This window comes from Amblyomma americanum, chromosome 2, assembly GCF_052857255.1.
Source record: "Amblyomma americanum isolate KBUSLIRL-KWMA chromosome 2, ASM5285725v1, whole genome shotgun sequence".
Lineage (NCBI taxonomy): Eukaryota > Metazoa > Arthropoda > Arachnida > Ixodida > Ixodidae > Amblyomma > Amblyomma americanum.
Genome location: NC_135498.1, coordinates 64,761,135 through 64,780,816, shown reverse-complemented (window position 1 = coordinate 64,780,816; position 19,682 = coordinate 64,761,135).

Genomic DNA, 19,682 nt, shown 5'->3' with positions numbered 1-19,682 from the left:
GAAGGTGCTATAAGCACATACATATTTTTTCACGTGTTTGAAACGGGCTCGAAACATGCTTTAAGTGACGTATACATCAGAAGAATTAATTTCATATTTACGAAAGTACGCATTTAATATATTGACAAGGTGCTAAAACCGCATTCATATTTTTTCACGTGCTTGAAACGTGTTCGAAACATGGTTTAAGTGACGCATATTTCAGACGAATTAATTCAATATTTAGGAAAGTAAGTTTTTAATACATTGACCTGATGCTAAAACTGCATTCAAATTTTTTGACGTATTTGAGATGTGCATGAAGCATGCTTTAAGTGACTTATTTTTGGCAATTTTAGGAATATATTTCGAATAGCAAGCATAAAATTTCAGGAACATATTTCCGGCATATTTTTAGTGCATTCATGAATACAAAATATGTCTGAAATACGTATATATATATATATATATATATATATATATATATATATATATATATATATATATATATATATATATCCATAGCGAAAACTATTACGTTTGGAATACACTTCGGGATAACTGAGCTGCGGCGACGGCTGTCCAATCTGCTGCTTGCGAGGGTATTTAAGTTTACGGTTGGCCTATATATATATATATATATATATATATATATATATATATATATATATATATATATATATATATATATATATATCTGAGAAGCCAACAGGCTCTGAAACCAAAGAGCATAGGGGGCGGGCATTATTACTATTATTTGTGGTGTTGATTGATGGATGTTACTGGTGAATAATTTTTTTACTGCTTTTTAAGATAATTGATTATAAAAGCAGCAGAAAAAAACAACAACCGCATGCTGCCGGTGGGAACCCCACCCACGATCTTTCAATTACGCGTCCGGTGCTCTACCAACTGAGCTGCGGCGACGGCTGTCCAATCTGCTGTTTGCGAGGGTATTTAAGTTTACGGTTGGCCTAACATTGATAGTGTTCGCCAGCGCCACCCTCGTCCAGAAGCGGCGGACGTAGTACGTCCCTATTTACCGGTGGTGTGACGTGGAGCGCCACCGAACGGCGAGAGCGGAAGCTGTATGAGGACCCTCTTATGCTACCTATGGCATCAAGACTGCCAGTACCGAGACCCTCGATAAGCAAATAAGCAGACAAGGAAGGGGAAATAGGGGCTCGGTACACATATGAGAGAAGCCAACAGCCACAGAAACCAAGGAGCATAAGGGGCGGGCATTAATACTATTATTTTTGGTGTTGATTGATGAAGATTATTGTTGAATAATTTTTATTGCTTTTTTAATAATTGGTTTTTGGGGAAAGGAAATGGCGCAGTACCTGTCTCATATATCGTTGGACACCTGAACCGTGCCCTAAGGGAAGAGATAAAGGAGGGAGTGAAAGAAAGGAAGAAAGAGGTGCCGTAGTGGAGGGCTCAGGAAGGATTTCGACCACCTGGGGATCTTAAACGTGCACTGAGATCGCACAGCACGCGGGCGCCTTAGCGTTTTTCCTCCGTAAAAACGCAGCTGCCGCGGTCGGGTTCGAACCCGGGAACTCCGGATCAGTAGCCGGGCGCCCTAACCACTGAGCCACCGCGGCGGGTTTTATTGCTTTTTTAGATAATTGATTAGGAAAGCAGCAGAAGAAACAAGCACATGCCACCGGCGGGAACGGAACCCACGACCTCCGAATTGCGCGTCCGATGCTCTACCAACTGAAATACTGCGACTATCAAATCTCCTACCTTCGGGGGTATCTAAGTTTACGGTTTACCTCGCCTAGAGAGTGTTCACCAGCGCCACCCTCGTCCAGAAGCGGTGGACGTAGTACGTCCTTACTTACTGCTGGTGTGACGTGGAACGCCATCGAATATGTGCGTGTGCGTGTGTGTGCGTGTGCGTGTGTGTATGTGCGGTTTGAAAGGTCGTCCTCGATACAGCAATATATCTGTCGGAGAGGGCGGTCAAACGAACAAAAACACAAGCTAAAATAACTGCCAATTATAAATATATAGATGTGATTTTGTTCCTGTAAAATATAATGTTCTGCTCTTAAACGAGTTTTTTTTTTAATTAAGCACGCACCCTAACTGCGCCGAAATGAGCAAACACTGATCGCTGCCAATGGCTGCAAATGACAGAAACAAAAAAAGGCTGCCTTGATCTACGTTACTTGCTGATGAAAAATAGCGCCATTGAAAAATGAAGGATGGTTCCAACCAGCCGTAAGAACAGCAGCGGTAAAAGGTGGAGGAATACCCTGGAGTCCAAGGACGCAGTCGACACCCGAATGTAGGTAATACTGCCTGCGACCAGTGGTAGATTGTGTATAGCCCTTTGCTTCAATACAATTTCATCTTGACACCCTCTCTAGACGACGGGATATGCTAAAAATTTCGCCTATAAATCGCAAAGTTTTCAGAAAGCAATGCTTCTCACATGTGAATGGCCCTTTTCCAGACGATATTCGAGACATGCCTCGGTTGTTGTGAGCTACTGATTATTTGCCTCACTTCCCTTTTTGGTACTATCGCTCGAGATGTCGACACAAGAACGAAAATTGTTCCCAAGCTTGTAAATAAACCACAGCGAAGGATCAGTACAGAACACACAATTAAGAGGAATAGACTCTGTACATGCAGCATACAGAAATTTCTTTGCCAAAAATTAACACATTCCTCTACACAAAGTTTCACGAATTCTTTTGTTCTACATTATGCATCAAGATTTTGATTGTGATCTCCGAAATATACAAACAAGTTAATAACTCTGTCGTCATACATTGCTTTCGCAAATTATTAGAACGCTAAAGATTACCAGAGAGCCACTTTGCGGGCGAAGATCTGCTCAACAGCGGCAAGGTAGCCACGTCTACCCGAAGGCTAGTTTCACAGTTACTACTCATGGCAGATACCGAGACATACTCGATATTTCTGACAATGTAACATGATCTTTCGGCTTAGCCACGGACCTCATTAATAAAGAGGTGCGCCAGGTGGCTCGGATAACGGGAACCCTAATATAGCTTGAAAGACACAACGGTAACCAGCCGAAGCGTATCATGAATCCCGTAGATGCCACCACAGCCAAACAGCTTAACATCAGTCGACGACGGAAGCCTTACGCACGACCTGCATCATATACCCTTACTTTCGACCTTCTGGGCCTCGACAACAGAGGAAAACTTACGAAATCCACATATACTATAAGAAAACTTTTTGCGTACAGCTGAACGTGCACTGTTATTCCGCCACGCTAGCCAGTTTTTCTTTAGGTATAAAATATTCCCAGTAATAATTCTGGCAGACTACGCCTTGCATGCATTAGGAAATCAACGGGCACTGCCGTATTTACCGGAAATTAATATTTATCCTCCAGGGTCAACATTTCAGGACTTTTAACTTTTTTTAAAATCCAGATTAACCACGTGACTAGATTGTTTTGTAAATAAGTAAGTAGCATTCTTTTGAAAAAATATCGGCAAATCCCATGAACTTTAATTTCCGTGTCATATGCTTTTTTTCTTGCTTCCTGGCTTCATTTTCACCTGCACGAAAAATCAAAGCAGTGTATTCATTAGTATTGTGTAATCTTTATTTTGTTATTCTCATTAGTTTAGTTGCATTCTACTCTTTGTATTTAGATGCACGGATCGAAATATTTTTGATAGGCGTATTTGGGACCACAAGTTTTCCGCTGCCAAAGTGAGTGCTTGATGCGATGTCAAGCTGCCTTAAGGCAGATTTTATCCCAGCGCCCGCCAACATGTAATTAGTTATGACAAATAACGATAGTATTAGTATTCCTAATAATACTAATGATATTGGTGCATACTGCGCCACTGGACCGGCAATAGTTAGGATTTCGTGGTTTTACCACGTGTGCATAGCGACCATGACCCAGGCAGCAATTATGACAGATCAATGACGACTTCAGCCATTTGGAATTCATGCCGAGCTATATGTGCAGCAATTCAATTCAAGTACCTTTATTGTGGGGATGGCTCGAGGCCACAGAGGGTGAAGAGTGAATTCTTCGGGGAATAATAATGACCGCTTCTCATCCGAAGCACGAAAACGCGTCCAGTGCCTCTCTATGCCGCCCGCGAAGCCGAATATAGGATTTCCACCGCCGTCCAGCGCCTATTCCGTCTATCCAGTAGCAGTGCGAGCTAAGTATTGAAGAGCCGCAGGGCGCCCCAAGGCTAGCAACGTTCGCAGTCATACCGAGAAATTCCGGACAAACGCATTTTTCAACAGGAGAGTTCTTAACGTGCTTTTTGTCATATTTTTTAATATTTCACTGTTACAATCAATATATACGCAAGGCTTCTCGCGGCAGGCTTGCATTTTTTTCGCCATTAACGTTTTTGCTAGCTTCAGAAAGCTCCCCATTGTTTTTATTTGGAAATCTTAACTACTCGATGGGAACGACTGAAGAAGTTTAAAAGAAAGATTTTGCTAAGTGTCAGAAGAATGAACCATTAGTTTCAATATTTCCAAAACGTACCCTACAGTATTACAATATTCAAAATTCTTGTCCAAGAATCATGGACTTGTGTTTTCGCCTCGCGCTGAAGGACGGATATGCGTCATTGACGTCCACGCTTGAGTACGCACTGGTGACCATATAAGCTCACCACTGTGCAGGCAAAAACAATGCTGTCTGCAAAACATCTTACATCTTACATCGCACACAAAACTCAACCTGCCTGGCAGATAATTTCAATCGATCAGGCAAACGTGCTGCAACTCAAATCATCTACAACATGTGCCTGGAAGAATTGAAGGCGAAGGAGATAAAGGGAGAGAAAACCTTAAAATTCTGTCCACTCTGGAGTCGCTGGATCAAGCTAGGCAGTTAAGAACGCAGCTCTGCTCTGTCTGATGGCTACCAAGCACTCGTGCGGTGAGATCCAACTAGGGTGGTCATAGTGTGAGTCGGGTTTTGAAGATGGAACGCCCGATCTCTCCTTAGGGTAGGGTGCGTGTGAAGAAAAAAATTAGAAGTTTGTGCCGAAGTTCGGGTGTTGGCTGATTTGCGCGTGGCAGGACAAATGCGCACGTTTATTGTCAGATGGAGGCTGTGAATGTAGCCAAGGCGGCTCAGTATGCTGTGAAGTTTATAGATCTCACAAGGTAGGAAATTAATCTGCACTTTTGTGAGGAAATTAGTTTCGCTTGGAATGAGTTCTGGGGAAGAGAAAAAGGCGGTACGTATGTTGTTGAAGTTTGAGTGTTGTCTTACGGGTTTGCACGCTCGTCCTCGAAGGTTAAATCTTCAGATTATGCTAAAGCTTGCTCACGGAAGAGTCGCAGGAAGGGGATGTGACCCTTCCTTCCATTCAGCTTCTAGTTGAACGGGCCCCTTCATAGAAAGACGTGCAGGCAGGGATGATTGTGCAAGTAGGTCCGGCACGGTGAGTAGATATATGCTGTGGGTGTGTTGAGCATGAAGCCACTGAAGTTAATTTGACTTTCTATGCTCACTTTGATGATTATAGATATGTGTTGTGGGTGAGTTAACTGTGAAGCCACCCAGGTTGATTTGACTTTCTGTGCTCACTTTGATGATGTTAGCCAGGTGAGGGTGTTCGAGGGGGGAGAGGGCGGTGGCGATCATTTGTGTTTCAGCTGTTGTCGGGTAAGGAACAGCGGTATGGAGGCGGACGTTATGGTGGTGCGGGGAGCATATAGGCGCAGCTGCAGCGTAGGATTCTGAAATGGTTTCATCTTCGTGGTAGGTGCCATGGAGAGCAGTCTCCAGATTTCAAGCTCTGGCTTCACGGCATAGGAGTTTAGTCTTCACACTAATGCTCCCAGGAGTAGCAAAGATGATGACGTTGGGAAGGTGCCCCCATGGTGTTCGATATTAAGAGATTGAGATGGCCTCTAAAGTGCATTATTAAAGAGTTGTAAGTATTGCCCTACATTGGCGTGAGGGAATAAGCGACGTATTGTATCTTCATATGTTCTGCAGGTTTCTTCTTTAATGCGTAGTGTAACGCAGCCTATTTAATGAGAATTACAAATTGGCGTACTGGTACACGCCGCTTTTTAACAGTAAGAATATGGGGAAGATTGTTTCAGTTTTGCTGAGCTGACTTTTTGTTTAGGCTAAGCTATAGTTAAGTATTGTTATTACGATGAAAACTGCCGTGTGAACAATAGAGCTCATACCCACCTCGATGGCTCAGTAATTATGGCGCTCGGCTACTGATCCGGAGTACCCGGGTTCGAACTTGGCCGCGGCGGCTACGTTTCAATGCAGACGTAGCGCAAAGCCCCCCGAGTGCTGTCCGATGTCAGTGCTCGTTAAAGATCCCCAGGTGGTCGAACTTATTCCGGCGACCTCCACTACGACACCTCTTTCTTCTCTTAGTCCCTCCGTTGTCCCGTTCCTTACGGTGCGGTTAAGGTGTCCGCCGATATGTGAGACAGATACTGAGCCATTTCATTTCACCAAAAACCAATTTTCATTTCATTTTCAATAGACCTCGTGTTCATTGCCTTCTTGCTAGGCGAGGACAATGCGGACATGCGACGCACTGTTTTTCTGTCACGACTAGGGACGGCCTCACTCCATGCTTGCCATACTGTTGCCAGGTAAAGCCAATGATGTGAAAACTCCTTAGCGTAGCTTAGGAACACTATTGTGCATTAAGTTAATGAGAGCGATAGGTTTTAGGCAGCCCTACTCTTGCATTGCGGAAAGCCGTGCACGCGATTTTTCAGTTGTTCATTTGAGACCGCCTATGGTGGAGCGGGACTACGGGGCCTTATTGAACTGTACCTTCTTTATAGTCTCAGTTACCAAACGCGCACTAGGCCGGGATGCCATCCGCTTACACAACGGGTTTTGCGACCAGGAAGGCTGCGGTCTTAGCTGAAACATGCTTTATTAAGATAATATACAATGTTGAAGATAGGATAGATTACGTGGGTAAGAGTGGTTTAATAAGGAACAGTCACGACGACACATTAATTGAGGTTGAGACAACGAGGTGCTATCTAGAATTCAGTCGCGATATACCATCGGGGAATTGGAAATTGTTCATGTAAAACAAAGAAACAGAAAGACAAAAATCCAGTGTTCGGTGTTGTCGACTGCCTGTTCATGACAATCTTATGGAATAGATCCCTCTCCCCAGGGTAGATGGCAGGCGGGATCGCCTTTGCGTCAACCCGTATCTCTCATAGAAAGAAATGGGCTTGGGCAGGGCATGTAATGCGAAGGCAGGATAACCGCTGGTCTGTAAGGGTAACGGAGTGGGTTCCAAGAGAAAGTAAGCGTAGCAGGGGGCGGCAGAAGGTTAGGTGGGCGGATGAGATTAAGAAGTTTGCAGGCAAAGGGTGGATGCAGCTGGCAAAGGATAGGGTTAATTGGAGAGACATGGGAGAGGCCTTTGCCCTGCAGTGGGTCTAGTAAGGCTGATGATGATGATGATGATGATGATGATGATGATGATGTATCTCTCATTGATGGTCATCTTAAGTGCCGTCTGACATGTAAAAATTGAGGAGGAAGACCAGAAGAAGCGAGCCGTCGACCACGCTAAGTGGCTTCTTCAGTTTCAAGGTCACAGGGGAAAATGAACGAGCTACTTCTGGACGCAGTGGAAGCGAGCATAGAATAGCGGTTTCTTGTTGTCGACCCAATATTGTGGATTTCTTCGCTAAAACTTTGAAGATCACATGAAAGGCTGGAGTCTCTGCACTTTAGTATTTCTGTTCTCTAGGCTCAAATCGAATGGCGAGAAGCAGCACTTAGCCTTACGGAACCTACTTTGAAAGCAACAAATCCAGCAAACACTCAGTAGACTCCGACACGATTTCGTCTCATATTGCGCAAATCCCTTCCCCAGTGCACAAAATATCTTGGCACACGTTCCTTCGGATTTGGCGCATATTGTGGAGGGTTTCTGAAATCCTCTTAACGCATCGCTTGAACACCCTCATGAAATTGTCGAAGGCCTGCGTAAGATACAAAGAGGAATACCGATCCGCTGCAATTGAAAAAAAAACGCCTGAAGACTTAACTGCACGCTCTAGCCAGCAGCGTGCGCCTACAGGTGCATCTCTCGCCTGATGGAGCACTGCCCCGACAAACTGCCTATGCTAGGCGCACTATTTTGAAGACGGAGATTTCTTTTCGGGTAGAGAAAGGGTACCCTGTGAATATTTGCGCCACGTTGAGATTCCATCTTTACCTTTCCTGTGGATTTTTTGATAGTGAGTGACTACTGTTTTTTGTCCGGGCTTGTGAACTTGCACGACCCGTCAGTATGGTCAGCTAATTGGAGCGCTCCAAGAGTTCGAATTCAATGTTGCCTTCAAATATAGACGAAACGACTCAGATGTAGACTGGCTTCAGAAGAGTTTCTGCTGAACAGGATCCGTGAACTGACCAAGGCCAGTTTCGGAAATGCTAGCGCAACCAATTAGCTAAAGCAGGTGTACACAACCTCTGTCTTACAAAGCTTATTCCCATAACTATAAGCTACGTCATCTACAGCGACACCTTTGTCCATTCCAAAACAAACTAGGGCTTAACCAACATTCTTACATTCTTTTTGTCCTAAATAAGGGATCTAGAAATATTTCTGAACGTTTCATATAGATAACGGATTTACTCGCACCTTTCACGAGCTTGAAGGTCATTGATACAGGCGGCGGCTATTCGGTGACGTCGCAAGATGCATAAAAATAGACAAGATAGTCTGCCATAGAAGCCGCGACTGATCAATGCAAAAGTTCCTGAACCCTGTACCGCCATAGAGAAATGCTTTCCAGCAGATTTGAATGAGCCTGCTATGCACGTTTTCAGCGGTGACATTGGATAGGAACTGAACCGTGATTCGGATCCATAACCCGACTCTAAATGCGATGTAGGCACTTTGCCGAATAATAAGTCACTCAGCCTCACAACAGGTTTCACCGAACACGTCTCCTGTGTGATGTCACCCGCAATCTTCCCATTGCGGAAATTTTACAGCCAGTTTCTTCTAAGTCGACAGGAGCTATGGGTATATGCTGTGAAAGAGGTCAATGCTGACCACCTGCAGCGCATCTATGAACTACAGGCTCATGAATGGCTTGAAGAAAGCCAGTAAAAATATGACTGTCATATTTGGAATAGTTTGCAAGGCTTGCATTAAGCTGGAATTCAACCGGACAGAAGCCTTCGGATGGCACAACTGCTTGCGGAGTTTTCGCGACCATTTGCTGCCCTTTGACATCTTACTGCTTCATGATGCATACACCAATATGCTTGCGACGCAATTGTCGTGCTGAAGGCGCGCGTTAAATTGCTCGGCATCGGCTTGACGCTTCTCAGACCGCTCAAAAACGTCGTCCCGTCCTGCACTAATCCCACTAAGCCAACTAATCACCTGGCTGCCAAGTCCCCCTGTGGCTCCCAGTGTGTCATGTGGGCCTCTGTAAGAAACTATTGCTTTGTTACGTAAGTCCTTACCGCGTGTTGAGACAACTGAGCAACACGACCTAGGGAATGACTTCACATCACCCTGTGCTTCCTACCACAGCATCAACCTCAAAGGTTGTGCATGTCGGTCCTGTTAAACCCTACTAGTTCAACTCTTCGGTTCAGTGCGGACATGGACTGTGCTTCTACTGACAGGCGGAAAGGAAGAGGTAGTGTTGCGGTCCGCAGTCGCGAGATGAAGAGGGCATTACACTAACGGGGTACTGTCGAAGACGACAATGACGTTGCTGCCAGTGCTGGGGGGACCTGGTTTTTGTGCTCTCCCCGACTGCGGACTGTCACACCAACTACTCAGGTAAATCCTCTAGTATTATAAACACGATCACCTCAGGCAACGTGGACACAGGTTTTAAGGAATTAAACGCCGTGAGTATAACTTACAATTAGATGATGCCATTTTTAAAGAAATAATATTTCGAGTACATAAAACGGCAATTACACTGGATTAGTTTTTTTTTAGCCTACACGAAATGTTACTATCAGAGGAGCCCGTGTTATTATATTCCACGCTTAAAAGCTTTTAGCACTCATTAACATGAATTCGCGACACACCGAAAATGCAGCAGAACTCCTTTACTCGGGCAACTTTAGCAAATTTTTTGAATGACTAGGGCTATCAGAGGGCAGAGCTTTCTAAATGTATTCAGGGCACAGCTTTGAAGACACTGCGCGAAGCAAAAGAGATGGTCCATGGAAGACCGCTATGAAATTCATGCCAGTTTGGCGTTTCCCATCTTCAGTAACTTGTTGGCGGAGGGAGGAGACAACATAAGCACTACCATAAAATGGTGGCATTTATTGAGTCCATGAAAGCAGATTATGTCGTCACTAGACAACCGGCAAACGCCTTCTACTGAATTATAATTCGTTTCTAACTCGTCAAGAACGGGCGACAAGGTTCATTTGCGCCACTTGCCTTCTGCTCAAGAATATATACGGAAACTCAATGTACTCGATAGCTTTTCGTTTTTTCTGCAGCTGTAGAGTATAAATGTATGAATTTTGTAACACTGCATGTATTTTTAGTGCAAATTTAGGCTGTCATACCGAGAATATCCGTTAAAGACCCTTAACAGAAACCTGTTCACGAAAAAAAACAGTAGTTTCGGTTCTTGGGGCAGCTACGCCGGAAGTGTTATTAATTTGACCCTTCTCTTTAAAAAATCTTTTTAAAATGCATGCGGCTCATTATAAACTAGGTTGCTTATTAAACGAGTAAAGCAATTTAGAGAGGCAATTGTTTTCCCTTGTGAATGTGCACCGTACGCTCAGCGTTTTTTTTTTTTTCCTGCGACCCTGGATTCTCCAAGATGGTCGCAATTGTACTGCACGTGCGTTCTCTGCTGTTTTACCGATCAGACTTTTTGTGCAATAAGCTAAGCTAAGCACATTTCTTATGGTCTTCTTCTCCGCAGGAGTGGGCGAGGGTGCAATAAGACTGCTTTTTGGAGCACATACAGGCGGGCACTCACCGAAACTGGTGAGAATTCTCGAGTACCACTTGGCACTGCCGTAACCTACACGTTCGCTGGCGAGTGTTCAAAAATCATGCTAGTAATAAACCTGGAGTACTATTATTAGCGAGACCATTATCTCTTGCAGGTTTGTTAAATGTCGCCGTTTGAGACCCAACCTTGGTAGCTATGATAGCTGCGAAAAACTATCTATGGGTGTTCATATCAATTGTATTGTAGTCTTGCTTTATACAGATAGCCGCCTTCGATGAGTTTGCGTATTCGACCGCAATGTCTGTAATAATGCAATGTGCAAAATCGCAGATAAAACACCATTTGCAGGCTACAAAATATTGTCATCGACACAACTACAGTCCCTTGCAGGTTTTTATATAGGTTACTACTATCTCTGATTCCATAGAGAGCTGTGACATGTGCAGTATATATTAGGCATATATGTTTTCATTATTTGGCCGAGAACATTGAGATACTTTTGAGTGCGAATCATAAACGCGTCATTTACCACAGTTTTTGGAGGGGCACCAAGGAGGAGCCTTCAAGAACCATCCCCGCATTGGACGAAACGTTCCAGCGCTACTAATGTCACTTCAAACTTCATATTTAGAGTGTATCCTTACGTGTTTTTTTAAAGAAAAGTTTTCCACAAACCATAATGTGCACCTAAATAAGAAGAAAACAAAAGTTATACGCAAAAAAGCAGTGTGCGAAAAACGCAGTCTCGAAAATATGAGAAAAAGAATGAAAACCGAAAATACTAATTTCACCTATTTTTTGTGTTTGAGACGAGGAAATACGTCGTAAAAAACAACACGCTGGCAACAGAAAAACAAAACATCGCAGAAAACTTGTGTTTTTCAGAAAAAATATGTTTTATAAGGTACAGCAAGTTCGTATGTACTTTCATACTACGTTGTGTTGGGCAAGTTGGAAGTAATTCATATTGTAGACCAGCGCCATCGTCTCGCCAAGTGTACACTGCAAAAAAGCAAATAATTAGTTCTTCGGGAGGAAATCGAAAACTAGCATATACCTGTACTTCTGGAAAATAAATTTCGGTAATCCTTCTCCTGAAGCTCTTTTCGGAAACGCTACATCTTAATCAGCGTAAAGTTCGTTTTTTTTTATGGCGACAGTGTGCATGCTGGCATAAAGTACAATGTACAAAAACTGATAGACACTGGACTTTCAAAGGAAGTCCAGTAACGTCCGGTGGTGGGGCACAAAAATCCAGTCTTCTACATCCGGCGGTCGGCTCGTGGAAGTTCCCCAGGCAGAAACCCCGGAGCTGGTGTTTCTGTCGGATGCTACACAAAGAGGGCACGTCCAAAGCAAGTGTTTACTGTCCGCCACACAGGCAGCAGTGAGACATAAGGGGCAGAAGTCGCCGAAAGGGGCATTATACTGTTTCGGCCACGACCAGATTGACTCCGGGCTGTGGGCGACATGGAGGCGTAACCTTCGAACCAAGACCTCTTCCCAGCACGTAGGGCCACCCACCAGGTGGTTGCAGAAGTGCTCATTTGGCGCGAAGGGTTTTTTTAAATTTTTTTTCGAGGTGTACTGGTTACAGAGAAGTTGGGGCCGATTGAAGAAGACGTGGAGGAGCTCATTCGTGACTTGCTGCGTCCACCAAGGCTTGTGTGAGGTGGGCTTCTTGATGAATACATCTACATGTACTGTGAGGGAGATTTTGTCAATTATGTCCTGAATTTCCCGTGCCGATAAGTCGGTGTTCAAATCGGCCGCACATTACGAATTTCCTTTTTTTCCTATTCCCACAGAAGGGTCATTTAGACAGTTGAAATCATCACGGAATAAAGTTGAGTTTTTATGCGCAAAAGAACCTTGTGTACACAATGAGTTACACGGCGTCCAATTGAAAATCAACTACCGAGCAGTAAAGTGCTTTCTGGCTTTGTTGGCTCTGGAAGCCCTAATTGCACCCGTAAAACATGATGTACGGTACGGGGGTGGATTACCAAAGTCCACCAGTAATGTCTTTAGAAACAAGCTTTCTGAAGTAGGCAGGAAGGTTTTGCGGTCTTGTAATATCAATTGTATGGTGCACCGGAAGAAAGATGAGGCATCTTAGCATGTGGGCCGATGGTCGAATTGGTAATATTTAAATTTAAAGTATTACAGTGGAACGCCAGGTTTTAAATGCACATTTTTATTTCACTTTATTAACGGCAGTATACGTTTTCTCTTCATTTATTGGTTGGGCATCTGCATCGAATCAGAGCTTAGAGTTAGATGTAGTAAATTTTGGGGAGGTCCCGCAAGAATTTACTCTTTCTAAAGGCAAGGTATAGCTTTGATAGGCCTATGAGGGAGATCTGGATAGGTATCTTTAAAACCGCCGTGTCTATATTAAGCGCGCTGGACCCTGACTTACTGCAACTTTGTACAGTGTGTTATGTTGTAAACACCTTCTGCAACTCTTGCACAAGAGCAATTTGCTTAGTTGGTCGTTAGTGCGCTCCACGTCTCTGAAGCTGCTGAATTTCCTGGGATCGTCACAGCGGCTGCGCAGTTTATTCGCTGCCCACCCTTTCTTTCGAGTCACTCTTACTAGCCGCGGGCGGCGCATATACAGCAAAATGGCACTACGTTTAACAATACAAGCAAAGCAAACAGTTACATTCGGCACTGCCTGGTTTCACCAGTGGTGGTTTGTTACGATCTGTTCAACATGAAGGGAATACTTACTGCTAAGTTCAGTGAGTGCATGGAAGAAAACTGGCAGGCTGCGAAAATTGAGTAGAAATTTATGGTGTCGTACTTACCTTTATGATCGTATAACATCCCTTAGCGAAAAAAGGCTGTGCTATAAGTGCATTCCTAATTCATTGCATTGATTTCTTATTTTTGCATTTTTGTCCCTATGTCTAAATTGCCAAACGAATGATTTCTATGTATTCTAGGAGTACTACTTTGAACATTCTTACAACTGCACAAAAAGGCATTTTCTATCCGCTTAGTATAATATTTATACATAAAAAATTTAATGAAACATATAAACATATAGTAAAAATATAAAAATAATGTAATAAAATATGCTAAAGATACATTGAATACCTAAAGAGCATAATAAATAAATAAATACATTACTCTACATTAAAATACACTAAAATGTACAATTAATACATTGAAAATATAATCACTTCGGCTCGGCTTACAAAAGGTGTGCTAGTCGGATTCACCGTATAATGCTGATCAATGTTGACCACAGCAGAAGTAATGATTGAACTGGTTATAAGCATCAGGAAACATTTGTAAGATTGGGGCAATTTAAAAAAAATGAAAAATAATACGCCCTTGCCTGAATCACTGACGTACAACAAGCTTAATCCAATCTGAAAATAAATGAAAAGACCCGAAGGCAAAGATATAATTTTGCCGCCCGTAGATGGGGAAAATGAAAAAATGAAAAAGGGGAGGGGGTGTTGTAAAAAGGTACATAGCGACCCACAGCCGTGGGAGCGGGCCCGGGGAGACTCCCCTGATCTCCCCTGAGACGTAGCGGAAGGGGTTCGATGAGCAGGTTATGGGAATTGGGATGGGAATTGGGATGGGAATGGGGACAGCGAGTTTTTCGTTCAGATCCTTCGAATGTCTCGACTCCATTACTCGCCTGTCTGGCAAGGCCAGGGAGGGCGTCAAGATTGCCCAGCGGTGCGGCTCCGCTCACGGGATGCCCGACCACCCACAAACGCAACGGGAGCCTACCGCCGGACACAGGAAAATCTAACCTGGGATCAGCTACCTCGGGCTCCTCCACGACTTTGAGAGTCTGTTTCGGAACTGCCAGCTACTTGCCGTCGAGTGCTTTTCGCGGTATTTCAGACGATCCCAGAAAAACGCGTTGTCATCAAGAAGTGTATGCCATTGCAAAGTCACGTGACGGGGCCTGACCGGGAAAGATGTCGCCACGCAGCAAATCCCGACGGAAAGTGACGTCAACAAACAGGAACTGCTCCGGCAAGCGTGACATTTGGCTTGGCTTATATATACCCCCCTAGAGGACACACATTATCTTGCCCGGTGAGCTGCGTTTTGCGCGCAGACTGTAGGCCCCAAATTGCCGCCCCAAGTGTCAGAGTGGCCGCATTCGAACCTGCGGTCTATCTAGAGCCGAATTGTTAGTCGTAACTTGCGTCAGACACCGGTCAGGAGTCTGTCAACCAACAAGTACATAGGCGTCTATGGGAGCCGGTCGGCCTGGCCAGTCGGATTCCTTTTCGCTGGCATGTTCGGGCGCGGAGGCGCGCATGACGCCATCGCCGCTATAATGCTATCACGCTGTCGACACGTATTTTCATAATTTAAATAAGTGGTGATTGCTTTTCTGCTGGAAGTTAACATAAACGACGGAGCACAGAAAATTGAGATTTTTCAATCTTCCCGGAAACGTGATTTCGAGCACTAGGTTGTTCCACGACAGCTTGAAGTGTGCTGCAAATATGCTGACGCGGACAAGCCATTTTTTAGAATTGAAGTGTACTATGCATGAATTAATTTCGTATTTATGAAAGTACACTTTGAATGCACTGCCAACATGTCATTTCCCGAAACGCGATTTCCAGCACTCACTGTTCAATGGCAGCTTGAATTGTGCTGCAAGTACTATTACGCGGATAGCTCATATTTGTTTGAATTCACGCATACTTTCAACGAATTAATGTCGTATTTGCGAAAGTACACTTTAAATACATAGCCAACATGCAAAGGTCCGAAACGCGATTTTGAGTACTAGATTGTTTTACGGCAGCTAAAACTGTGCTTCCAATATGATTAACAGCACTGGCCATTTGTTAAATGTAAGTATACTTCAGGTGAATTAATTTCATATTTACAAAAGTACACTTTTAATACACTGTCAAGATGATAAAACCGCATACATATTTTTTCACGTGTATGAAAGGTGCTCGAAACATGCTTTAAGTGACGTTTACTTTCGATGAATTAATTTCATATTTAGGAAAGTACAGTTTTGAAATATTGGAAAGATGCTAAAACCACATTCATATTTTTACACGTGTTTCAAACGTGCTCAAAACATGCTTTAAGTGACGTATATTTCAGATGAATTAATTTCATATTTACAATAGTACATTTTTATATATTGACAGTATGCTAAAACCGCATTCATATTTTTTGACGAATTTTAAACTTCCTCGAAGCATGGTTTAAGTGATGTATTTTCGGAAAATTTGAAGAATATATTTTCAATACCAAGCATATAATTTCGGGAACCTGTTTCCGGCATTAATTTAGTGCATTTATGAATGCAAAATATGTTTAAATTACATTTAAAATATCCAGAGTTATATTCCATACGTATTGGTTTTCGCTAAGGGAGGCTGGTTCTTGTTTGAAGCGTAGTAATTTGCCCGCTAATGGATACCACACATGCCACTCAATATGTTTGTTATCTTGATGTATGCGAGGCGAGAGGTATATGTGTGCGAAATTAATGGCTTTCACAAAAAGGGTGACACGAGAAAACCCTGGCATTGGCAGTGACATTCAGAATAAAGACTTTTGACTTTGCTCCTGGACCTCACACCAATTAATTTGCTGTAATAAAATACTGCAGTTAAGATTTTCGTTTGAAGCGGAGAAACTTGACACTACGTAATTCTGCGTATCGCGTTAGGCGTGAGTGCTCGCAGTGAAAAAAATTGCTCAATTAACCGTATTTAAAATGCACAAGTTTTCTGCACATCGTGGCGCGAATTGACAATGCACTTGGAGGCGTTTGGAGGCGCCAGCATTTCTTCAGTAGTAATAGGATTCAATCGCACGTTTGACTGCTATATCAATGCTGCAATTATCCTGTTGCGCGCAATATCCAGCTGCTGCGAAACAACGGACTTAGCCGAGAGTTTATAGGGTCCCAGACTTAAAGCTTATCATTTTTAACAATACACTTTTCGAAATGCTGCGCACAAACCCTTATCAATTTTTGAAGTGCGTCAGTCTTAACTTTAGAAACAATAAGATTCTGATGATGATTGACTTTTAGTTTGTGAGCCAGATGTTGTAAATGTGTTAAACCGGACCTTTTGTTCGGTGCTCACAGCGAGCCAGATGAGGAGCTGCCTGATTTTTCGTGCTTTGTTTTCCCTGCTATGCGCGATGATTTATTCTAACAGCACGGTATTGTTAAAATATTTGATTCTTTGAAGCTAATCTCATCAGCAGGAACTGATAACATTATCTAAAATACACTAAAAACAAAACATGCCACTAGTGTTCTGTTGTCAGTTATCTTTGAATAATCTCTTCTTTCCGGCAGGCATTGTACTGCGTGTCCGGAAAGTGGGTAAAGTCCTTCCGGTACCAAAAAAAGAGCCTCGATCTACTCGTCATAATTACAGTTCGATATATATTACTAACGTTTCATCTCAGCTAAGTGAAATCTACTCAGCTCTTTTTATCAAAGACGTAAGCTCCAACCTTCATCTCAACATTCCAGTGGACGCCGTACGTGTTTTATATTTATAAAGGCTTTTGGCAATGTTCCACACTACATTACTGCAAAAACCAGCGTCCTCCAATTTCTTTCAACAAGAAACCAGTGCGCTTTTCGCGCTGACTTTGCTTGAATACACTGGCGGCCGACGGGAATGAAGACGAAGTTGTTCCAGACCAGAACGCTATCTCTTTGTGCCTGAAGTTTTATCGTTTTTTCTCACAACCAGGGAGGCGCCGCTCCCTCTTCGTGACGGTGATGGAAGTGGAGGACGTCAGGCCTCCTCTGAAACCGATGGGTCGACGGCAGCCGCCAAGAGGAAGCGCTTCTACCAATCGAGCGAGGCAAGCAGCAGGCCACCGTGCTGCACTCAGCCACAAGCGAGGACTCCTCGGCGGACGACGGGTTCGTCCCAGTGTTGCGCAAGAAAGCCAAGAGAAGACTGCGTAACAGTGAGGAATTGTCATCAAGTACATCTACCGTGATCACGACGCGTGGTGCATCAGCGCATGCAGTCCTGTTTACGCCTGAAACGCCCACCGACAACCTCAACCTGCTGAAAAGACAAGCTACTTCGGTGTTCCTCGAGTCTCGCGTCCCGGGGGTGATCAAGGACGTCAGGATAAACAGCCGAAGGAACCTCCTTGCCATCGATGTAACGGAGCGGAGCGCCTTGCAAAGTCTAGCCACCATCAAGAAGATTAGAGACATCCCCGTCTGCTCTCTTGTTCTTGAAAACAATGGCACAACCGCTGGCGTATATTACGAGATCGATGCGAACATCTCTGGCTCCGACCTGCCGATACTCATTAAACGAGCGACGAGCAGCAGCAAATTAACCAACGTTCAGCGCTTCGGCTAGTCAAGGTGCGTCAAGCTAACCTTTAAGGGCGATTGTATTCAATCGCACGTGAAGGTTGGCCACTTTCGACATGCAGTTCGCCCATTCGTCCCGAAGCCGCTTCAATATCGGAAGTGCATGAAAATTGGGTATGTAAGTGCTGCTTGCAATAACCCCATAGCGTGCCCGCGCTGCCCTGAACCACATAGCGGTGACAGTTGCCGCGCTGGTGTCTTGAAGTGCGCCAACTGCCGAGGCTATAATGACGCTTCTTCGAAAGTCTGTCCCCGCCTGAAGAAAGAACGGATGGTGTAAAGCAAATGATGCGAGACCATTCAATGCACAAAGTGGCCGCAGCTACGGTGCGTCGGCGTCGTTCTCGTCGTCGACGAACTGCTGGACAAAAGGCTGACAGCGGCAGGGAAGCCCCCATCGCTCCTGCTACTTCTCCTCCCCATCCACCGAGTAATGTAAGCCCGGTGACTGGTGAAGCCGGAACGAGTGCTTCAAAGGTGACATGGCCACCATTTCCGAAGCCACGCTCGACCTTGGTGTCTGAGCAGGCACCACGCCCCAGCTGACCCATGCCTACAGATGAGCGAGCACAAGGCAGAGATCCAGCCCTATGTGAGGAAGTGCGGGTTTTCGCCATCTTGAGGGCCGTTATGAACGCCATGCGTGTGATGCTGTCTATCTTTCACTCGCCGGCAGCAGGGAATGCATTGCAGGTACTAGACGAGCTAAATCCAGTCCTTGCAGCTTTCCAGTAGCAGACACAATGACTCTCCCAGCGTTACCATTTGAAAGCCAAGTCAGAGAAGCATCCATTTTCCAGTGGAATGACCGTGGACTCAATTCCCACGTTTCAGACAGTCGCGAATGCGTCTATAAACATAGATTTCCAAACCTTGTGATTTATGAGCCCAATTTACAAAATTCCATCCGAATTTCTGGCTATGAAGAGTTTCCATCCTCCTCGCACAAGGAAAATGGCCAGGTTATCCTCTACATTCGAAGAGAGCTTACTTACGTGCACCATACGGTTCCCCCTCACGACCATAGCCAGTACGTCTGTATAACGGCGAAAAGGCGAACCCTGACGCTTACGCTTGTGGGCGCGTACTTATCCCCAACAACAAGGTTTGACGCCGACAGACTGAGGGACTTGTTGGCTGTAACACCTGAGCCTTGAATCATCACTGGTGAGTTTAATGCGCATCACGCCAGGTGGAGAGGCATCCGGATGAATTCGAAGAGAAGAAGTCTTGTCTGTTTCGCATCTGACCCCGACCTACAATGCCTTAACGACGGTTCTTCAACGTACATTCGCGGGCTGTCTTACGGCAGTTGTCTGGACTTGGCGTTTGTGTCTCGGTGCCTTGCTTGACGCGTCCG